This window comes from Cupressus sempervirens, chromosome 7, assembly GCF_028749045.1.
Source record: "Cupressus sempervirens isolate cs-2001-9-10 chromosome 7, ASM2874904v1, whole genome shotgun sequence".
In the NCBI taxonomy this organism is placed as follows: Eukaryota; Viridiplantae; Streptophyta; class Pinopsida; order Cupressales; family Cupressaceae; genus Cupressus; species Cupressus sempervirens.
The window spans coordinates 55,951,082-55,972,102 of NC_143124.1; the positions used below are offsets into that span (position 1 = coordinate 55,951,082).

Genomic DNA, 21,021 nt, shown 5'->3' on the forward strand with positions numbered 1-21,021 from the left:
AAAATCAATCTTCACTAGATAATTGTGAAGCCTTTCATACCATGCTCTTGGGGTTTTCTTTAAAAGCTTTGTGTAATTTATATAATATGTTCTTGTTTTTTGGATCAACAATTCCTTCTGGTTGTTCTATGTAAACCTCTTCTTCTAGTATACCATACAGAAATGTTGGCTTCACATCCATTTGATAAAATTTGAAACTTTTGTATCTAGAATAATTAAACAGAGTTCTTACTCCTTCCAATCTAAAACTTGGGAAAAATGTCTCTCCATAGTCAATTCCCTCTTCTTGTGCATATCCCTTGCAAACTAATCTTGCCTTGTTTCATATGAATTCACCATTCTCATGTAGTTTGTTTTTGTACACCCACTTGGTTCCAATCACATTTGTGTTCTCTAGTCTAGGTATTAGAGTGCATGTTTTATTCTTCTTAATCTGATCAATCTCTTATTTCACTGATTTACTCTAGTGTTCATTCTCTAATGGATCCTTTATTGACATAGGCTCATGCATTCTTAGAAAACATGTATCACTTCTCAACTTATTTCTTTTCATTGTTCTACCTTCTTTAGCTCCAATAATTTGTTCAGTAGGGTGATGTCTCCTAACATACTTTGAGAATCTTGGTTATACTCTTCTTTCTTGAATGAGTCTATCAAGTTTACAATCATTGTGTAATCCTCTATCAGGTAAATTGGCATTCCTTTCATGTACACTGATCTCAATACAAGAATGTACCTCAACTTATGTCTACAAGTCAACTCTGAAATGCAACTTGGCTCCTAAATACATCTCAACATCCATTGTATGTGATTTGGTAGTCTCTAACACTTGCTACAATTCATTTACACCTTGGCTCATAGCTTCATCAATATTAATGTGTTCATAGTAGTGTATGAAGGTTTTTCACTCTTCAAGTTCCTTCTTAGGCTCAACTTCATGTACCTATATATATTGATTAAATGTAACTTTTGCACTATCCAAAACTTTTTTAGTATTAGTATTTAAACACTTATAAGCTTTACTTCTTGTGGAATAGCCTAGGAATATATAGTCTTCACTTTTAGCATCAAGTTTACCATTCTTTTTATTCTTAAGAATGTAACACTTGCTTCCAAATACATTAAAATATTTTACATTGGTTTAGAATCCATATCATAGTTCAAAAGCTGAAGAATTTGTACCTTTCTTGACTTATACTTAGTTCAAGGTGTAGACACCTAAATTTGATTACATTACTTTGGTAATCCTATTTAGTTATCTCTAAAGGCATCATTAATTAAATTTCTATTTAATTAATCCTTTGCCATCCCCTAGCTGATTAATTTAATTAATCATCTATAGTCCTAATTGATAAATCAAATAACCTATTATTTATCAATTAAATCCTATTCTTCTATCTAATTCCAAACTCCCCATTTATTAAATAAACTTATTTGATAAATGAAACCCTCAAATCTAATAACCCTTAACTTATTCCTAAACCCTCTTTTTAGCCTAATCCACCCCATCTACCCATACTAACTAAGCTTAGTCACTAACTCACCCACCCTCATGAATGCCATCCACTTGCAAATCTCTAACATCCCTAATCTAATCCTAAACCCAAGCCTAATCCACCCCCTAATGTTGTCACATTCCCTAAGCAATCTTAAGACTTTCTTAAGCCAAGGAAAGTCAGCAAATCTCAACTCCCCTCAAAATATCCCAACCACTAAGCTTTGAATGCTCTTACAAAAGCCATAAAGACTCTTACAAGCTCTTACAAGCTCTTACAGGCCATAATGAAGGGTCTTTATGAAGATATTATCCTTTGAGTCTCCTTTGTTGACTCATCCTTCCCTTTTTCTCCATCCACTCACCTTGTGACATGTGTCACTCCCTGATTGGTGCTAAACAAGCACAATCCATGTGCTCCCTTTTGAGTGCATCCTAACCCTCCTTAAGCTTTCATCTTTCTTTCCATCTTAGCCCTCCATCCCTCAAGCCCTTAGCCTATAAATTGAATCTCCTCCCAAGCCATTTCATCACAATCTTGGAGCTAAAGTTATAATGCCCTTTTGAGAGCCAAAAGCCATCAACCATACCCTTATGATGCCAAATTGGGAGCTCACAAAGCTACCAATTTTCCATTTTTCATCTCCATTGAAGCTAGTTTTTGAGAACCTTGAGCATACATCCCAATCTTTAGACCCATCTACCAAGCAAGGAGCTAAATCCTATTGGGAGAGTCCATTCATTTGGCTCAAATTCCCAATTGGAGTTTCCTCTTTAGTCTCTCATTTATGTTATGGTTCATATGCTAGTTAATGCTTTTTTTTTTGAATAGATTAGTATTACTTGCTAACATATTTCTCATATACATTTTGGCACACCTAGTGGGACCCCACTATGGGTCATTTAATCTCCTATTTCTATCTATATTTTGTTTTTTGCTAATAATCTAATGTTTCTTGTCATATAAGTGAGTTGTAGGGTTTAATCTTGTTCTTGCAGGTTAAAGGAAGCATTAGGGAGAAAAAACAAAGCTTCAAAAATCAAATTCAAAATTTTTTTTGAAGAAAATCCACGTGTTTTAAACCAAATTCTGTGCAGTTTCGTCTCCACATATTGGCATCTCCGACTGGTCGACTATTGTCTCCGAATTTGAAACTGTCGTCTCCGAAGTGAATTCTGCCGTCTGTGCAGATCAGCATCTTCACATTTTAGTGTCTCTGCCTAGCTTTTATCGTCATCTCCACCTCTAACCATCATTTCCACCTGGCCATTTTCTTATTCAAAATCCATTCTGTCATCTCCGCTGCCGCCATCAGTCAAACTGTCGTCTCCGCTGCCGCCAGCAAACAAACTGTCATCTCTACAACCCAAACTGTCATCTCTGCCACCACCAACTTAATCTGTCGTCTTCATCTCTTCCTCTATTGTCTGTGCAGATTAGTGTCTCCACAGTCTGGTGTCTGCACCTGATGAACTGTCACCTTCACCTGTCACTACTGCACTTTTGCTTTAAAATCTTTATTTTTGCACTTTTGCTTTAAAATCTTTATTTCTGCACTTTTGCTTTAAAATCTTTATTTCTACACTTTTAGTGGTTCCGTAGGATTTAGACCATTTTAAGCATTTTTACGCATAGGAAAAACAGCAAAAAAAGTTAAATATTTTTTTTTCCATAGTTAAGCTTTCCTTTTTTGAAGATTTTGGTGACTAATCAATTTCTTTTTTGTCTTATTGCAAGTTGGAGCAACTTTTTTGGATGACTAATCATGTTTTTTAGGTTTTTCATGGAATGAACTTGAATGGTTAAACACATTTTTTATTGAATGAATGTTGCTAAAAAATACACTCTTGAATGCCATGGGTTAAAATCAAATTTTTCTTGAATGCATGATTAAAACAACAAATCCAATCTTGAATGCCAAGGATCAATTAACCATTGCAATATCAAAGACTTCATTTGGAGCTTCTAAAATTGAACAAAACAAATCTCTTTTCCACATGCAATCTAGGTAAAGTTTGATTTTTGGACATTTAAGAAACTTTGTTAAGTTAAAATACAAATTTGCAAAAATCAATTTGAGTAGTTCTATGGACTCACCTCTTTTCTAATCACCCATCAATTCAACCATTGGTTGCAAGCTCAACACCATTTATGGGGATGGGTCTACTTGAAAAAGGTGTTAAATGTTCCACAATCTAACTCACTCACTTGGTCTTTGAATGTTTGCTTTAACTTTATCAAAATTCTTAAATGATCAAAACTCTATATTAAATCAATCACACTTTAAGTTTGGGCACTAAAATTGAACAACTATTGACATGAAGGGCCTCCAGGCATGCGCTTGACAAATTGAGTCTCACACATCTTTGCTTTGGGCTTTAAAACAAACTCACACTCAATCTTGAATGCCTTAAAGAAAATCAATCGATACTTGACGTGGAGGGCCTCTGGGCATGCAAGTTTGCTTTTGTTGACCCTAACTCTTCTTTTTGTTTGCATTCTTCGATTGATTTACTTTTGTTGGTGCTTCAAGTTGGAATTGAACATTGTCTCTTAAATATGAGTGCTTGCAAAGTCTAGATTAGCACACATAAGAGTCAGTTGGTAAAAGAACAAGCATGTTTTTTAGCCCAAGGTCATCGAAGTCTTCTCTCCCCTTGTCGTCTTTCGAGGCCATCTTGGGTGCATAAGATTAAGATCCAAAACCTTGTTTCTTTTTAGGAGGCCTGCTTGGGGATTTCATCACCCCTTGGGACAACCTCAACTCCAGCGTTTCGGAGGAGTATAAGAACTGGGAGGTGAATCGAAAGATACCTCTCTTGGGATCAAGATTTTGTCACTCGAGCTAAGCCTCAAGGAACTTTATACCCTTGAGAAGTGAAAGAGGAGAAGTGGGTTACCACTCCTCTCGGTTGTGTGACATCTTTTTGGTTTCATCTACGGATTTGGGCCTCACGTACCTTGGGTATATCGAGGAATCCCTAGCTAAACCAACTGTTAGCCTTGTAGACAACCATCTAGGATGTTAATTTGTTTGAAGTGACTGATTGAAACATTTGTAGAACACACACACTCCTTTGCGCAAGTATCACATTCTGGGAATCAAAACTTCTATCTGGTTGTTTCTATCTATTGCTTGGTCTTTTACTTATTGAATGCATGTTTTCCAAACTTGGTCAATCCTAGCTTAGGGCACACTTAGCATAGTCACTGCCTATTCTAGAAGTTGAACAAGTTGAAGCAAAATAAGTGAGGTCTCTCAAAGCCAAGCAGATTCAAGAATTCATGTCAGAGCAACCCAAACCCAAATAGAAGTTCCACAAAGTTAAACTCAAGCCATCTCAGGCATACCAAAAACTTTTAGCCAAGAGAAAAGAACTAACACCAAGTCCTTGAATTTCCAAACTACACAAAGCAGAGGACAAAGCTACCGACGAAGCAGTTCAAGAGGCCTGGCTAGAGCGCACCATCAAATTTAGCCAAAATCCAGGAGTTAACAATGCTTATGCCTTACCAACTAGGCATGATTTCTATGATTAGACCCCCTTGTTTCTCCACATCTTCTTGGATAAGCTTCACTTTAGAGTCATCTTTGTAGAAAATCTAGCCATTTTAGGTTATCCCCTTAAGCATTATTAGCTCATTCATCTCATTTAGAACCAAACCATCTAGCTAGCAATCCAAAATCTGCATATCCAAGCCTTCAAAATTTGTTGTCGCCTTGCCAAAAGTTTGCCATTCCTAAAATATTTCAAATCCACCAATCTCACCAAGGTTATCCCTTTGACAGAGCTTTGTCTAGGGTAATCTAGCTTTGTCACTTGTTATCCCTCATCACCTTGAGCTAAAGGTTGGGATCCACAAGTGGTCAATCTCCTAAAGGATCATCAGTCTATCCTTAAGTTGACACAATCACCACCAAGCTTGCACATAGGAAAGCAGACCTTTTGTGCTTTGACAACATATCTTTGAAGTTAGAATCCCCAACCCAATCCTCCTTAGGTTTTTTCATGTAGCTTTGCCTCAACCTAGGAAATCATTTTCATAGAGAAGCCTTCCCCCTTTTGCATCCATCAACATTATTGCATCTCATCCCTAGGAGCATTTTTCATGCCACCCGTCACTCGCTTAGCCAAGAAGAAAGAAACAATGGAGCCCTATCATTTGGATCGAACAGCCTCACCCCTCTTGAGCACTCAGCCATCCTTTAGCCCAAAGAAAGCTATGCCATCATGTACTGACATTGAAGCTTTCATGAACCAACCAAGAAATGCAGCATTGGTAAATGCCATTATAGACAAGAACAAAGAGACAATCATGGCTAATTTTCGAAGGGACAATTTAGGAACCTTTGACTTTAGAAGACCCCCTCCATTATCAGATCCATCTCACCCATTGTTTGGGTAGCTGCCACCACCCATAGGCTCTTATGATCCAAATTATCCTCAATATATGCTAAAAGAAGAGCCTCCAACCAATTCATATGATCCAACCGACCCAAACATACCAGCCTCCACTCAAGTTGAAATCTCCCTTCCACAAGCCAATCCAACCTCCACCACTCCATCCTTGGTACATACCTCTCCACTCCAAACCCCTTTTACCCAAAACACTTCGCCATTCATGCCCTTCACTATTGCTGATGCTGCTTCCCAACCCAGCCTTCCAAATCCACCCATCTCCCAAATCAGTGCTAGCATCTTTGGCCAACCTCAGCAATATACAATAGGGATTCTGCCCATGGGGCCAAGTAATCAACCTTTCATCACCCCTAGCTTGTTCACCATAGCCCAAAGCACAATTCCATCATTTCCATTAGGTCTTGGGAGCTCAGTGCCATCAACCACAAATCCACAAGCTACTACCCTCACTCCACAAAGCTATCAAACCCCACAAGCTACTACCAATTTTCTACCAAGCTCCCAAGTGACCCCAGCCCCTGCCACCACTCTACCAAGCTTCAAAATCCAGCCACAAAGCTATCAAACCCCATCCGTTTCATTCCCAATCTTTCAATTCCCACCACCTCCACCACCAACTAATCCATTACCTTCAATTACCAACTACATTTCAATGCTACTTCTAGGAGGTAATCCACCACCCTAGCCAACCACCAATTATTTGCAGATACCATCCAAAATGGGGGCACAACCCACATATATTGGTCAAACCCCACAAGCCCCCCGATCCTTTCCCCAAACCTCACAACCATCTTATACCTTACCCCCACAAAGCAATCCATTTATCCCACAACCATCTTATGTTCCTCAATCCCAACCTCAAATCCCATATCAACAGCAAGCATCACAACACATGCAACAATATGTGCCACCTCCCCCTCAGCAACCTGTCATCCACCATGCAGCTACCCAAACAATGTACAATCCCTATCAGAAAATCCCTCATAGCCATCCATATTCAATGGCCCCATCTAGCGCATACCTACCTCAAGGAACTCCTACATTGGGGGCACCCCAGCCATCACCTATCAATTTAGAATGGGAGCAAATGAAGATAGCTCTGAAAGCCATCCAAGAAGGGAATGATCCGAAGACATTCAAGTTTGAGAATGTGTGTCCTTACCCATTTGACAGAGCCATTACCATGACACCATTTCCCAAACATTTTGAGGTTCCCAAATTTGACAAATTCAGAGGAAAAGGAGACCCTATCACACATATCAAAGAATTTTACATGCACTGCCAAGACGTAGCATACAATGATGTCTTCCTCTTGTGCCTTTTTCCCAAAAGCTTGGTTGGACCAGCTCTTGAATGGTTTTACAAAATCCCCTATGGCACAATTAAAAACTTTGCTAAATTATCTGAGGCATTCGTAGCCCAATATGCCCATCTTGTTGAAACAGAGCTATCAATAGTTGACCTTGTCCACACTAAGCAAAAAGGTGGAGAAAGCCTTACTGAATACCTACAAAGATGGAAAACCCTTACCACCCACATATCCTGCACCTTGCCAGAGTGCCATGTGGTGAAAATGTTTATTGATAATGCCCATCCCAGCTTGGCTCACCACATGACCATGAACTGTTTGCAGACCTATAAAGATATCAAAGAGAAAGGAATGATCCTTGAGCAAGGACTCATTAAACATGGTGTGGTCAAGATCTACAAAGAGGCCAACCAAAATCAATCACATTCCAATGACAAGTCTAGGTATTGGAACAAAAACAAGCATGTTGCAACAGATGGCGTCACTAACACCAGACATGTGAATATTGTTGGTCCTTCTCACAACCAGTCCAACCCACCATATCAACCACATAATCAACAAGCTATCAACTACCAACAACAGAATCACCAAAGCTATCAAGGTCACAATCCAAGACCCAACTTTCAAGGGTCTAACAATCAAGCTAATGCCATTAATGTAGCTATAGGACAAAAGCCCAGATTCCAACCTACACCTAGAAATTATACACCCCTTGGTGAGCCATTGGATGTCATTTTTGAGAAATTAGTCAAGGAAAACCTCATCGAATTTCCTCCTACCCAGCAAATTGACCCAAGCCAATCCAAAGCTGCATGGTACAAGGACATTGAGTATTGCAAATTTCATAGGGTAAAAGGTCACACTACCCTCAGATGCATGAAACTGAAAGACTATGTGCAGGACCTCATTGATCGGAAGGAAATCACTGTTGGTGCCCAAATCTCTCCCAATGCAGGCTTACAGATCTATCAAAATGCTTTTCCTCCTCACAACAATCAAAATCCTAGAAAAGAACCTATCCAAACCAACAACAACACCAACAACCGTCAGCCAAACCAACAGCATGGGAAGAACAATGACCACATTTCATCCTATATAGACTATGATAGCCTTATAGGTTGTATATCCGAGAAAGAGCCTTCTATCAATGTTATCAATATCCAAGGACCAAACAATGAGTGTGCAGTCACCACTCAAAGAGCACGATTTAACATCACAGGCCCACCCATTACACCAACACCATCAGCTCCATCAAAAAGCCAGTACAATAGCTTGGAACACCTTGGGAACATGCCAGCCCAAATCTCCATTTGAGACCTTCTTCACACTAGTCCTATGTACAAGAACATCCTTGACAGTGCTCTCATAGAATCTTGTGTCCCTTTTGATATCAATGCTACTAATTTTCATAATCTTGTTGGACACCTCTCATCCTCATGTGCCCTATCATTCAAAACCACCGACATACCCGTGGTCGAGCCAGATCACACCCTTTCGCTTCGCATAGCCATTATGGTATCCAACTTTTCTGTGAAAAGAGTAATGATAGATAATGGATCAGCCTTGAATATTTGCACCCTAAAATTCATAAAACAAGCTGGGTATACTGAGGTAGATATCATCAGTGAGGTTATCACCATCAAAGCTTATGAAAACTTGGAAAGAACCACAGAAGGAACTATTTTGCTGCCAATCAAGGTTGGGCCAGTCATCCAAGAGACACTCTGCCATGTTATTGATCTAAACCTACCATTTAACATCCTCCTTGGTTGCCCATGGATTCATGCCATGAAAGTTGTTCCATCCACTTACCATCAATGCGTCAAATTTCCGCATCAAGGCACTGAGGTAACCATCCATGCCGATCCAGAACCCTTTGCTTACTGCAATGTGGTTGAAGCTTCATATACAAACCATTGCCCTAGAATTGATATTGACACATCCATCACCAGCTCATCCCACACTTATAATGACCCAGAAACCATCCTCGCCTCTACCTTGTCTACCGTGAAGATCAATAACAAAGGTTGTGGAGAGTATAGTCTGTCAGATGCATTTGCTGTCAGGGCACTCCCACTTGATCCACATGCCCATGGAAGACCAACATATCACAAAGCTAAGGAGATTCCACCTCCTCAATACAAACAGTTTGGCCCAACAACCTTTGTATCCTCAAAAATCCCTCTTCATGAGGAGCTCACTCTAGATATCAACAAATGGTTACATAAGGATGCACCTCAAAGAAATCAAGCACACCTTGTTCACTTTAGCCAAAAGTATCCCCAAGAACATAACCTCATCACTAACAAATGGAACTATCAATTTGGTGGTCTAGGACCAGAAGAAAGAGGCATGCAGTGCCCCATCGACGCACACAAGTGGGAATCAAAGTCAGGTCTTGGCTTTGGCATACCCACAACTGGGGGCATCGATGAGAACGGTCACGCTTTTTCAAACATTCACCGCAACCTTGTCGAAATTGAAGACATTCCTGAGGAAGTTGAAAAGAGAGCCTACGATGATATCCTAGACCAAATCTCCCTCAGAGACTTTGTTCTCCAAGAACTATCCATCCACCTCATTGACCTACCACTCGCCCATCCACAAATCATAGATTGGGACCAACCAAGCATCATACACATCGATGAGTTCACATCAGAGGAGGCACTTCTAAGATTCATGGGAGTAGAAACACCTCACAAGAAAACAAAGCCAGATTCTGCCTATATCTACAAGCTAGATCCCAAGGGGTATTTTGGAGAAAATCCCCAACCTAGTTCCGATACACCCAAAACTGGAACTAAGGTGAATCTGAGACTAGCTAAGGCAGTGAAGAGAACTCCTCAGCAAGGAAATCGAGAGCCACAAGTAGAACATGAGGATTTAGCATCACCTCCTCAAGATAATCGACCAAAGATATCTTCTATTCTAATTGAGGATACTAGGGAAGTCAACATTGATTCTTCAGAGATCCCTAAGCTTGTTCACATTGTTGCATCCCAATCACAGGACCAAGCTAACCTCCTCTTTGAGGTCTTAAGAGAGAACATTGGTCGATTTGCATGGTCATATCAGGACATGCCAGGGCTTGATCCAAAGCTTGTACTTCATCATCTTGCAGTCGATCGAAAGATCAAGCCCGTTAGACAAAAGCTTAGAAAAATGCACCCCAAGGTGGCATTATTGGTCAAAGTTGAATTAGAAAGAATGTTAGCTGCTAAGGTTATCTGACCTATCGACTACTCAGAATGGATCTCCAACATGGTCCCCGTCACTAAACCTTCCGGTGACATCAAAATCTGCACTGATTTCAGAGATCTTAACAAAGCTTGTCCAAAAGATGATTTTCCCTTGCCCAACATGGATATGATTGTAGGTCTTATAGCTGGACATGAAATTTTGTCTCTCATGGATGGATTTTTTGGGTATAATTAGATCAAGATTGCAGAAGAGGATCAGCATAAGACATCATTCACTACCCCTTGGGGAACCTTTTGCTACAACATGATGCCTTTTTGCCTAAAGAATGCTAGGGCTACCTATCAAAGAGCTATGACAGCCATTTTTCATGATCTCATCCATAGCATTTTGGAGGATTATGTGGATGATATCTTGGTCAAGTCTCATACCTTCATGGATCATCTTGTTGACCTAGAGAAAGTCTTTGATAGGTTAGCCAAATATCATCTCATGCTAAATCCCAAGAAATGTGTCTTTGGGGTCACATCTGGCAAGCTTCTAGGCTTTATAGTTTCTAAACGAGGTATAGAGATCGATCCTAAGAAGGTCAAAGCTATCTTAGACATGCCTCCTCCCCAGACACTGCGACAACTTCGTTCTCTTCAGGGAAAGCTTCAATTTGTTCAACACTTCATCTCCCAGCTCGCAAATAAGTGTACCCCATTTTTACATTTACTGAAGAAGGATGAGAACTTCAAGTGGGATCCTTTATGTCAGCGTAGCTTTGACCAGCTCAAGCAGTATCTCACCAATCCCCTTATCTTGGTTCCACTAGTTCCTAGTCGTCCCTTGATTTTGTACATATTAGCAACACCTACTGCTCTAGGGGCACTTCTAGCACAGCTCGATGACTACAACAGAGAAAGAGCCATCTACTACATTAGTAGAACCCTAGTTGGTTATGAACTCAATTACACTCCTTTGGAAAAAGCTTGTTTGGCAGTTGTTTTCTCAACTCAGAAGCTTCGCCACTACATGCTAAGTCATACCATCCAACTAGTCTCCAAGATTGACCCTCTCAAGTATATGCTCTCTAGAACAACACTTACAGGTCGTTTGGCCAAATGGGTTATGCTCCTTAGTGAATTTGACATCCAGTATGTGGACAGAAAGGCAATCAAAGGGCAAGCTATAGCAGATCACCTAGCTAATTCACCTCTAATAGATGCTTATCCGTTGATCACAGAATTTCCAGATGAGCATATCTGTCTAATTGAAGAACAACCCCCATGGAAACTTTATTTTGATGGCTCATACATATCTCATGGATCAAGGGCAGGAATATTGTTGGTCACACCTCAAGGAGATTACATTCCAAAAGCATTCAAGCTACAATTCCCTAGCACCAACAATATAGCTGAATATGAGGCCCTCATAGAAAGATTAAAGATAGCTGCAAAATGGAACATTGCTGAGCTACAAATCTTTGGTGATTCTCAGCTCATCATCAAGCAAGCCCTAAATGAATATCAAACCAAATATGAAAAGCTATTACCCTACAAAGAGCTAGTTGATCGGCTAACCCAACATTTTACAAGGCTTCATTTTACACAAGTGCCTCGAATACAGAACAAAGTAGCTGATGCTATGGCTACTATAGGCTCACTCTTGGAAATTCCCCAAGCAGCTACAAAGTATGAGTTTTTAGTGGAGCAGCTCCTCACACCCACCTATGCGAATGAGGATTCAAACCATGTTTGTATCTTGGTTGGTCCCCAATCCCCTTGGTACCATGAGATTCATGCTTACCTTAACGATGGTATCATATCCCCTCACCTCACACGTACCCAACGCCAGAACCTCATCCAAAAATCATCCCTCTATGTTATCATAACCAATACCTTATATCGTCGGGGTTATCATGATACTCTCTCTCAATGTTTAGACCAAAATGAGGGCACGATGGTGTTAAAGGAAGTAAACTCTGGACTTTGTGGTGCCCACACAAGTGGTATTGTCTTAGCACAACAAATCCTTAAAGCAGGCTACTATTGGCCTACCATTGAAGAAGACTCCTATGACTTTGTCAGAAAGTGTCTCCCATGTCAGTAGCATGCAAATCTTGTGCACGCTCCAGCACAAGATCTATAGCCTATTGCACCACCTTGGCCTTTCGCTTGTTGGGGCCTTGATCTAGTTGGAACTATCACACCCCTCTCATCTAATGGACATAAATGGATAATAATAGCTACAGACTATTTCACTAAATGGGTGGAAGCAGTCCCCCTCATCTCAGCTACAGGAGTTTAGGTCTCCAAGTTCATCTTATACCACATTGTTTGCTGCTTCGGCATCCCATACACCATCTTCACCGACCACAGAGGAAACTTTGAAAATCTCAACATGGAAGAATTATGCACCTCCCTTTGCATCCATCACCGCTTTTCTAGCCCATATTTCCCACAAGGTAACGGCCAGGTAGAGGCAACTAACAAAACCCTCTTCAAAATCCTAAAGAAAGTTGTCAATGATTTCGGCCGTGATTGGCACCTACAAATAAATCCAGCCCTATGGGCCTATCAAACTTCCTTTCACACATCCATAGGCACAACTCCATACTCCCTAGTCTATGGTGCTAAAGAGGTACTACCTATAGAGGTTGAACTTCCCTCCTTGCGCATATCTTTGCAAGGGCAAATATCAGATGAAGAATATAGAGTAGCTCGGCTCAACCAGCTAGATCTCTTAGATGAGAAGCAACAACAAGCCTATGATCATCTCACAGTCTATCAAAATCATCTCAAAAGGAATTTTAACAAGAAGGTGCTCCCACGACATTTTTAGCCAGGTGACATGGTCCTCAAAGAAAACATGAAAGTCTAAGCAGATCGAGAAAAGAAAGGCAAGTTTGAACCTACCTGGCTTGGTCCTTATGTTGTCACTACATCCTTTGACTCTGGAGCCTATCAGCTATCTACACCAAAAGGATAACTCTTGAATGATCCTAGTAACATCATTCATCTCAAGAAGTTCTATGCTTAAAGATCCTTGGTATACCCAGCTTTTGAAAAATACACAATAAAAATAGCAAAGAAAAATAAGCGTCCAATGGTGAAAACTTGGCAATTCAAGTACCTTGGATAGGTACCTTGGTGAAAACCTGGTAATTCAGGCACCTTGTGTACTAAGACTAATCCATTATCTATCACTATCCTATCCCTCATCCATTCACCCACCATCCCATAAAACACTCGCTTGTTCCCTTGGTGTTCCAACCAAATATCCAAAATCTAATGGAGCTTGTAAATACCTCCTGTACAGCTTGTAAAATCTTGTACCAAAGCTTGTATTATACCTTGTAAATCTTGTACCATACCTTGTATATCTGAATCTTGTCCAAAGTTTGTACCATATTCCAGCCTATAAATAATTTTGTATCCTAGCTTGTATCCTATCACATGCACACAAAAAATCCCATTTTCCTTAAGCTTTTCACAAACCATCTACCTATCCACCTATCAACTATTATAGACATCCCATCCTTCACAAAAATTTCCATCTCACAAAAAACCAAAACATGAACAAACTTGTACATTTGTAACATATCTTGGTTCGTCATCCTGTACATCCTCTTTAGCTTAGTACCATTGTATCTATCATGCATTCGTGTCAGTTTGTCCTTGATCAGCATCTTGCACACATTGCACATTTTGGTGAGCTATTCCAATGAATTCTTTAGCTAGATCTCATGTCACCAAAGTGTTATCCTTCTTAGTTTAGCTTGGCAGACGCACCACTCATCCCGATCCACTAGCTTAGGTGCTCTCCGATAGGTCCTTGCAGGATATAGCTTTCCTCATGTCTGATATTGGTCCATTAGTACCTCGTCCTACCCATCTCATTGGCAAACGGCTCTCTTTTGGATTATCACTTCCTTTTGATTTGGAATCTTCCCTTTTGGGTCTTGAAGTACCTTTTCCAAGCAGTCTCCTTGTTCGCTCCTCAAGGTTGCCACGGTCTTCCATATCATGGTATGCTGCAAATGGGGCAATTAGAGTGTAAGGTCTTGATCAAGTCTTTCATTTGTTTTTCTTTCTGCTTGTGGGTTACCCAGTGTCGGTTCCGCACTGCTTCCTCTAGGATTCATGTGTGATGCTGGGGCAACCCTTGCGTGTTTTTTTTGAGTCAGTTTTTCAGTCCTCTGGACAGTTGGTGAACAGCCCTTGATGTTCTTGGTAACCTTGGTAATTAACCAACAGTCCTATAGCAAATCTAGTGCTCAACTACATGGTGGTACTTCTTTTTGAAGTATCCCCCTGCTCAAAAAGCTTCAATGATTTTCCTTCATTCTCCATTATCCCCCATCCATATCTAGCATCTGTCTCTCCTACCCCAGCTTATGCATGAGTATCTCTTTAAATCACTCCTCACCTTTAGCTTTAGGGATCCACAATCCTAGTCTTAGGGATCCACCAATCCAATCAACCCACCAAGCCTCATCTTTTGAGATCCACAATAGTAGTCCTAGGGATCTTCAAAAACCCATCTTTCGCCAATCTGACTCTTTGAAATCCTATTGCATTAGCTTTTTAAATCCCCTCATCCATCTCTCCATCCTAGATTCCTTTTATAGCGCTCTGCTCCTTCATCCCCCCCTAATCCCAAAAATATTAAGCTTGTTTCCTCTTGTGCCCCTGATAGCCCTTTATCATTCTCCCGTAGTGAGAGTTTGAGCTAATTCAGCCCCTTCTCCTAGGCCAATCTGAGTCTCCTTGCTCATCTCAATTTCTTATGCTTTAGAAGAAGTCGTCAAGCCTCATTTCTCTCCCCGCCGCCTTCTTGAGGGGGCATCATCTAAGTCTAGTCTCTCCTCTTCTTATCCGAGACTGGGGCAACCTCATTGCTAAAACATCTTCCTCATGTCATCTTCATTCGAACTTCTTTGAAATAGTGTTGTCTCAACACTATGTCAAAGAGGGGAAAAATGTAGACACCTAAATTTGATTACATTGCTTTGGTAATCCTATTTAGTTATCTCTAAAGGAATCATTAATTAAATTCCTATTTAATTAATCCTTTGCCATCCCCTAGCTGATTAATTTAATTAATCATCTATAGTCCTAATTGATAAATAAAATAACCTATTATTTATCAATTAAATCCTATTCTTCTATCTAATTCCAAACTCCCCATTTATTAAATAAACCTATTTGATAAATGAAACCCTCAAATCTAATAACCCTTAACTTATTCCTAAACCCTCTTTTTAGCCTAATCCACCCCATCCACCCATACTAACTAAGCTTAGTCACTAACTCACCCACCCTCATGAATGCCATCCACTTGCAAATCTCTAACATCCCTAATCTAATCCTAAACCCAAGCCTAATCCACCCCCTAATGTTGTCACATTCCCTAAGCAAGCTTAAGACTTTCTTAAGCCAAGGAAAGTCAACAAATCTCAACTCCCCTCAAAATATCCCAACCACTAAGCTTTGAATGCTCTTACAAAAGCCATAAAGACTCTTACAAGCTCTTACAAGCTCTTACAAGCCATAATGAAGGGTCTTTATGAAGATATTATCCTTTGAGCCTCTTTTTTTGACTCATCCTTCCCCTTTCCTGCATCCACTCACCTTGTGACATGTGTCACTCCCTGATTGGTGCTAAACAAGCACAATCCATGTGCTCCCTTTTGAGTGCATCCTAGCCCTCCTTAAGCTTTCATCTTTATTTCCATCTTAGCCCTCCATCCCTCAAGCCCTTAGCCTATAAATTGAATCCCCTCCCAAGCCATTTCATCACAATCTTGGAGCTAAAGTTATAATGCCCTTTTGAGAGCCAAAAGCCATCAACCATACCCTTATGATGCCAAATTGAGAGCTCATAAAGCTACCAATTTTCCATTTTTCATCTCCATTGAAGCTAGTTTTTGGGAACCTTGAGCATACATCCCAATATTTAGACCCATCTACCAAGCAAGGAGCTAAATCCTATTGGGAGAGTCCATTCATTTGGCTCACATTCCCAATTGGGGTTTCCTCTTTAGTCTCTCATTTATGTTATGGTTCATATGCTAGTTAATGCTTTTTTTTTTTAATAGATTAGTATTACTTGGTAACATATTTCTCATATACACAAGGTATAGATAGTTGTACTTATAGCTTCTCTCTAGTATTTCAAAGTAACATTCTTCTCCATCATTTATGTTTTAGCACAATCCATTATAGATTTTTTCCTCCTTTTATAAATCCCATTTTGTGGAGGGGTTCTAGGTGTAGAAGCCTATCTTTTAGTTCCTCTATCACTACAGAATATCTCAAACTCATTTGATATAAATTCTCCACTTCTATCAAATCTGAGATATTTCAATCTTTTTTCAATCTCCTTTTTAACTCTTTCCATATACCACTTAAACATTTGAAAAGCATCATATTTTTTTTTCAAAAATATAAATGTCATCATCCTAGAATAATCATCAAAAAATAGGATAATGTACTTGTCACCTTTGTAGCTATGCACATCAGTTGGTCCACACAAATTATAATGAACTAATTCCAAAATTTCTTTTGAGGAGTGAGTATTACTTCTAAAACTAGATTTTGTCATCTTGCCTAATTGACATTGTTTGCAAATCACATTATCAAGTTTGTTTAGTTTTGAAAAATCTTTGACTCTTTTTAGGTTATTGATACTAACTAAGTTATCAAAGTTAACATTACATAACCTCTTGCGCAATATCCACACATCATCAAATTCTACAACTAGAGAAGTAGCATCATTCATTTCAAGATAAAATAGATTACCTCTAGTCTAATCTCCATTTACAATTTGTTTTCCATTAGTTTCATAGATATTTTCTTTATTGTTATCAAATTCAAATTTGCAACTTGAACTATTCAATTGTGACATACTCACATAGTAAGCATTGTCATACATGATCTTTTTTGTTAGTTTGATTGATCATTTACCTTTCATTAGGCAGGGTGTATCATTACCAAATTTAATAGTATTTCCATTGTAGTGCTCAAGGGTAATGAACTTACTTTTATCTCTAGTCATGTGATGTGAACATCCATTATCAATGACCCATCTATCACTCCTGTTTATATAAGATATCAATGTAGTTGCCTCATCCTTATCAGAATCATCTTTTATAGCAACATACACAATTTCATCATCATGGTCATTAGATCTATCTTTTGTTTCCTCTTCAGCAATGTAGAAAGACATCTTTCCTTTGTCTTTATAATCTTTTTTTCTCTAATCTCTTTTACCTATCTATTTATCTCCACTTATAATATTCTTCTTCTCTGGAAACCTAGCAACATTATGACCAACCTCATTACAATTGAAACACATGATAAGTAGCTTACCTTTGTATTTTGCTTTGCCTCTATGAAATCTTCTTGCCAAGAATTCTTCAAGGTCTTCTATATCATTTTCACTTGTATCACTTTCACTAGAAACATCCTTGACCTTTTTATTTTTCTCTTTAGGTTCTTTTAGTGTCACTTTAGCTTTGAAGGAAAATTCAACATTTTTAGTTTTGAAATTATAAAAAGATAGAAATTTCAAAAGCAGTGATTCTACCCATTAGTCATTCAAAGGTTAGCTTACTACCAAGAACACACCTTAGTTCTTGTATGGTAGAGAATCTAATAGCATAAATATGAAACAAGGTTCTCAATATTTTGTTGATCATAGTCTCATCTTCAATAACACTATTTGGTCCTCTAGTACCATTCACATCACCTTTAATTCTTGTATAGTACTGGACTATAGTCTCACCTTCTTTTATTCTCATTTCATCAAAATTTCATCTTAGAGTTTCAAATTTGGCTTTTAAAACATTCTTATCTCCTCCATAGATCATCTCTATAGCATCCCACATCTTCTTAGTTGAATTACATCCTTTGATCTCATCAAACTCTGAGTAACTTAGGGTTGACACAAGCTCTAACATTGTTTGATTATGTTCTTTCTTTTTTTAGATCATAAAAAAAAGGGCTCCAGTAGGATCAACATGCACAGTCATGATGGTAGATTATGGATAGTTTCTAAGACCTCTTATATGTAGCTTCATCAAACTTTAACATGTAGTAAATTTTTCCTTGTTTGGTTTAGACACCTTTCTATACATCTTGATCTTTAGATTTTAGTACCTTCAAACTATTTCCTCACAATTACCAACACTCTAATACTAATTATTGGAATTCTCTAGAATAATTGAGAGGGAGGGTGAATCAATTATCCAAGGTCTAAATGTACAAATAAATTTTTTTAGTGCTTAATAGATTCATATCCATAAAACCATATCATGCATGCATCCATTAGATCATCCAATCCCTTAACTTAACAAGTCATTTTCCTAGGTCAAAATAAATTTGCAAAAATGTAAACATGAAATACCAAAAACTCATTCACACTATTTGACACAAGGATTTTATGTAGAAACCCAATTTGGGAAAAACCACTAGTAATATGCTACACAATTTCACTCTTCTGAAGTGATACCGTTTTAAAGGCCAACCCTATTAAAGGTTACAATACACATTGTTAAATGTGACCCAATCAAAGGATTTCAATCACCCTATTAGAAGTGAGCCTTGTTAAAGGAATTTACTCAACATTCCATTAGAATGTCACCCAAACACAGGAATTCAAATGACTATTAGGTCAACCCTAATCCAAAGGATTTATCCATACTGATATAGTTGTTAGAAAGTAACATTAGGACTTGATCTAATAATAAAATAAAAATCACTAGTAGATTATAGATCTCTGATCCAATCCTCTATTCTACTTGGCATTCATACTCTTCATCTCTAACATCTTGTTTAGCCTTCAAGAATTGAACCTCTTAAGCTTTCTTTCTTTGTATGTCAATTGCAATCTCTTCCATTTGGCCACCATATGAAGCAACACTCTAGAGTTTTTTTCTTCCTTAGGTTCTCACACATGACAACCTTTTCTTCTATCCTATTATCTCTATAAATAGAGAATTTAGATATTTTCTATTTAAGCTCACAATCATCTATTTTAGGGTTAGGTAAGATTTAGTGAATCTACCCAATTTTCCATTTCAGTCCCTCTAGAAACTTCTTCTACAATCCTCCTTGAATTTTCCTCAAAATAGTTTGTCTTGAATTATGCGCCACCAACTCATCATAGTTATCTTCTATATGCTTCACATAATTTCATGAAATTAAATTAGTTGGCTTAGATTTGTCAAATCTTTGATTTAACACTTTTTGTTGTCACTCGACATCAACACTATTCTCTCGGCAATAGTAGTCTTGTCATGCTCAGCCAACAATAGGTTTCTTGACACCAACTACATCTTCTCAACGTGGTCACTACTATTGTTTCCTTGATGATCAACATTTAAAAAAAATTATTGATGCTTGGCATATACTAACTTTCTACTCAACCTGAACTAGAATTTGTTCGGCTTACATTATTTTCTTGGCCAAGCTTGGTGAACACTTTTTATGAAAACACTTCTTCTTGGCTTAACTAAAGTAACCATTTACTTTATCCTTAAGTATAACAACAATACATACTATCATCAATTCCTTACTTGGTCTTAGTGCTCCAGTTATACACCAAATAACTCAACCTTTGTCTAGGTTCTCTTGTTATCTTCTCTTTTCAAATTGTCTTCATCAATAAAACAAATGATAGCATTTAGACCAAAAATAAATTTTTTAACTAGCAAGTAGCAGGTTTGACATCATTGACAAAATAATGATTATTCCATGATAGGTTTCACACTTCAAACAATATCTTTTCTACAATCTCCCTCTTTGGCAATAATAGAAAACCAATATGAACAACAATACCAAAAATAAAATTAATACAATACACACTATTAAATGTGACTTGGTTAAAGGATTTCAATCACCCTATTATGAGTGAGCCTTGTTAGAGGACTTTAGAATATTCTATTAGAATATTTTCTGGTTAAAGGATTTATAAATGATTGTTAGGTCAACCTTAATCCAAAGGATTTATACACACTGATACAATTGTTAGAAAGTAACAACATGACTTGATATGATATTAAATACAACTCATGTAACAAATAGATTTTGATAACAAAATAAAGGTGATCTAGAAAGAGTTTTCCCAACTATTTATTAAACAAATATATTGAATTCCTTTTCATGAGACATTAACTACTTTTAAATACCAATGATTAACTAAGATAACAAAGCTCAACTAGAATAACTATAACAATGATTAGGAGTGAGCTTTGTTAGAGGAATTTAGAACATTCCATTAGAATATCACCTAGTTAAAGGATTTACAAATGATTTTTAAGTCAACCTTAATCTAGAGGATTTAATGAGAGTAATGTTTCTAGATTAGATTGTGTAAGTTTTTTTATCATCAACGGTTCGGATCATACTACATGATCCATCATTAGGATCAAAGAATACTAGAGGATCTATCCATACTGATATAGTTCTTAGAAAGTAATAGTGTGACTTGACTTGATACTAAATACAACTCATGTAACAAATGGATTTTCATAACAAAATAAAGGTGATCTAGAAAGAGTTTTCCCAAACTATTTATGAAACAAATGTATTGAATTCCTTTTCATGAA

At 38.1% G+C, this 21,021-nt stretch overlaps 1 pseudogene; it reads right to left on the reverse strand.

Annotated features, from left to right (window-relative positions):
- Positions 1-2,573: 2,573 nt before the first annotated feature.
- Positions 2,574-21,021, reverse strand: part of LOC149545458 (COP9 signalosome complex subunit 1 pseudogene) — a 46,988-nt pseudogene continuing 28,540 nt past the window's right edge.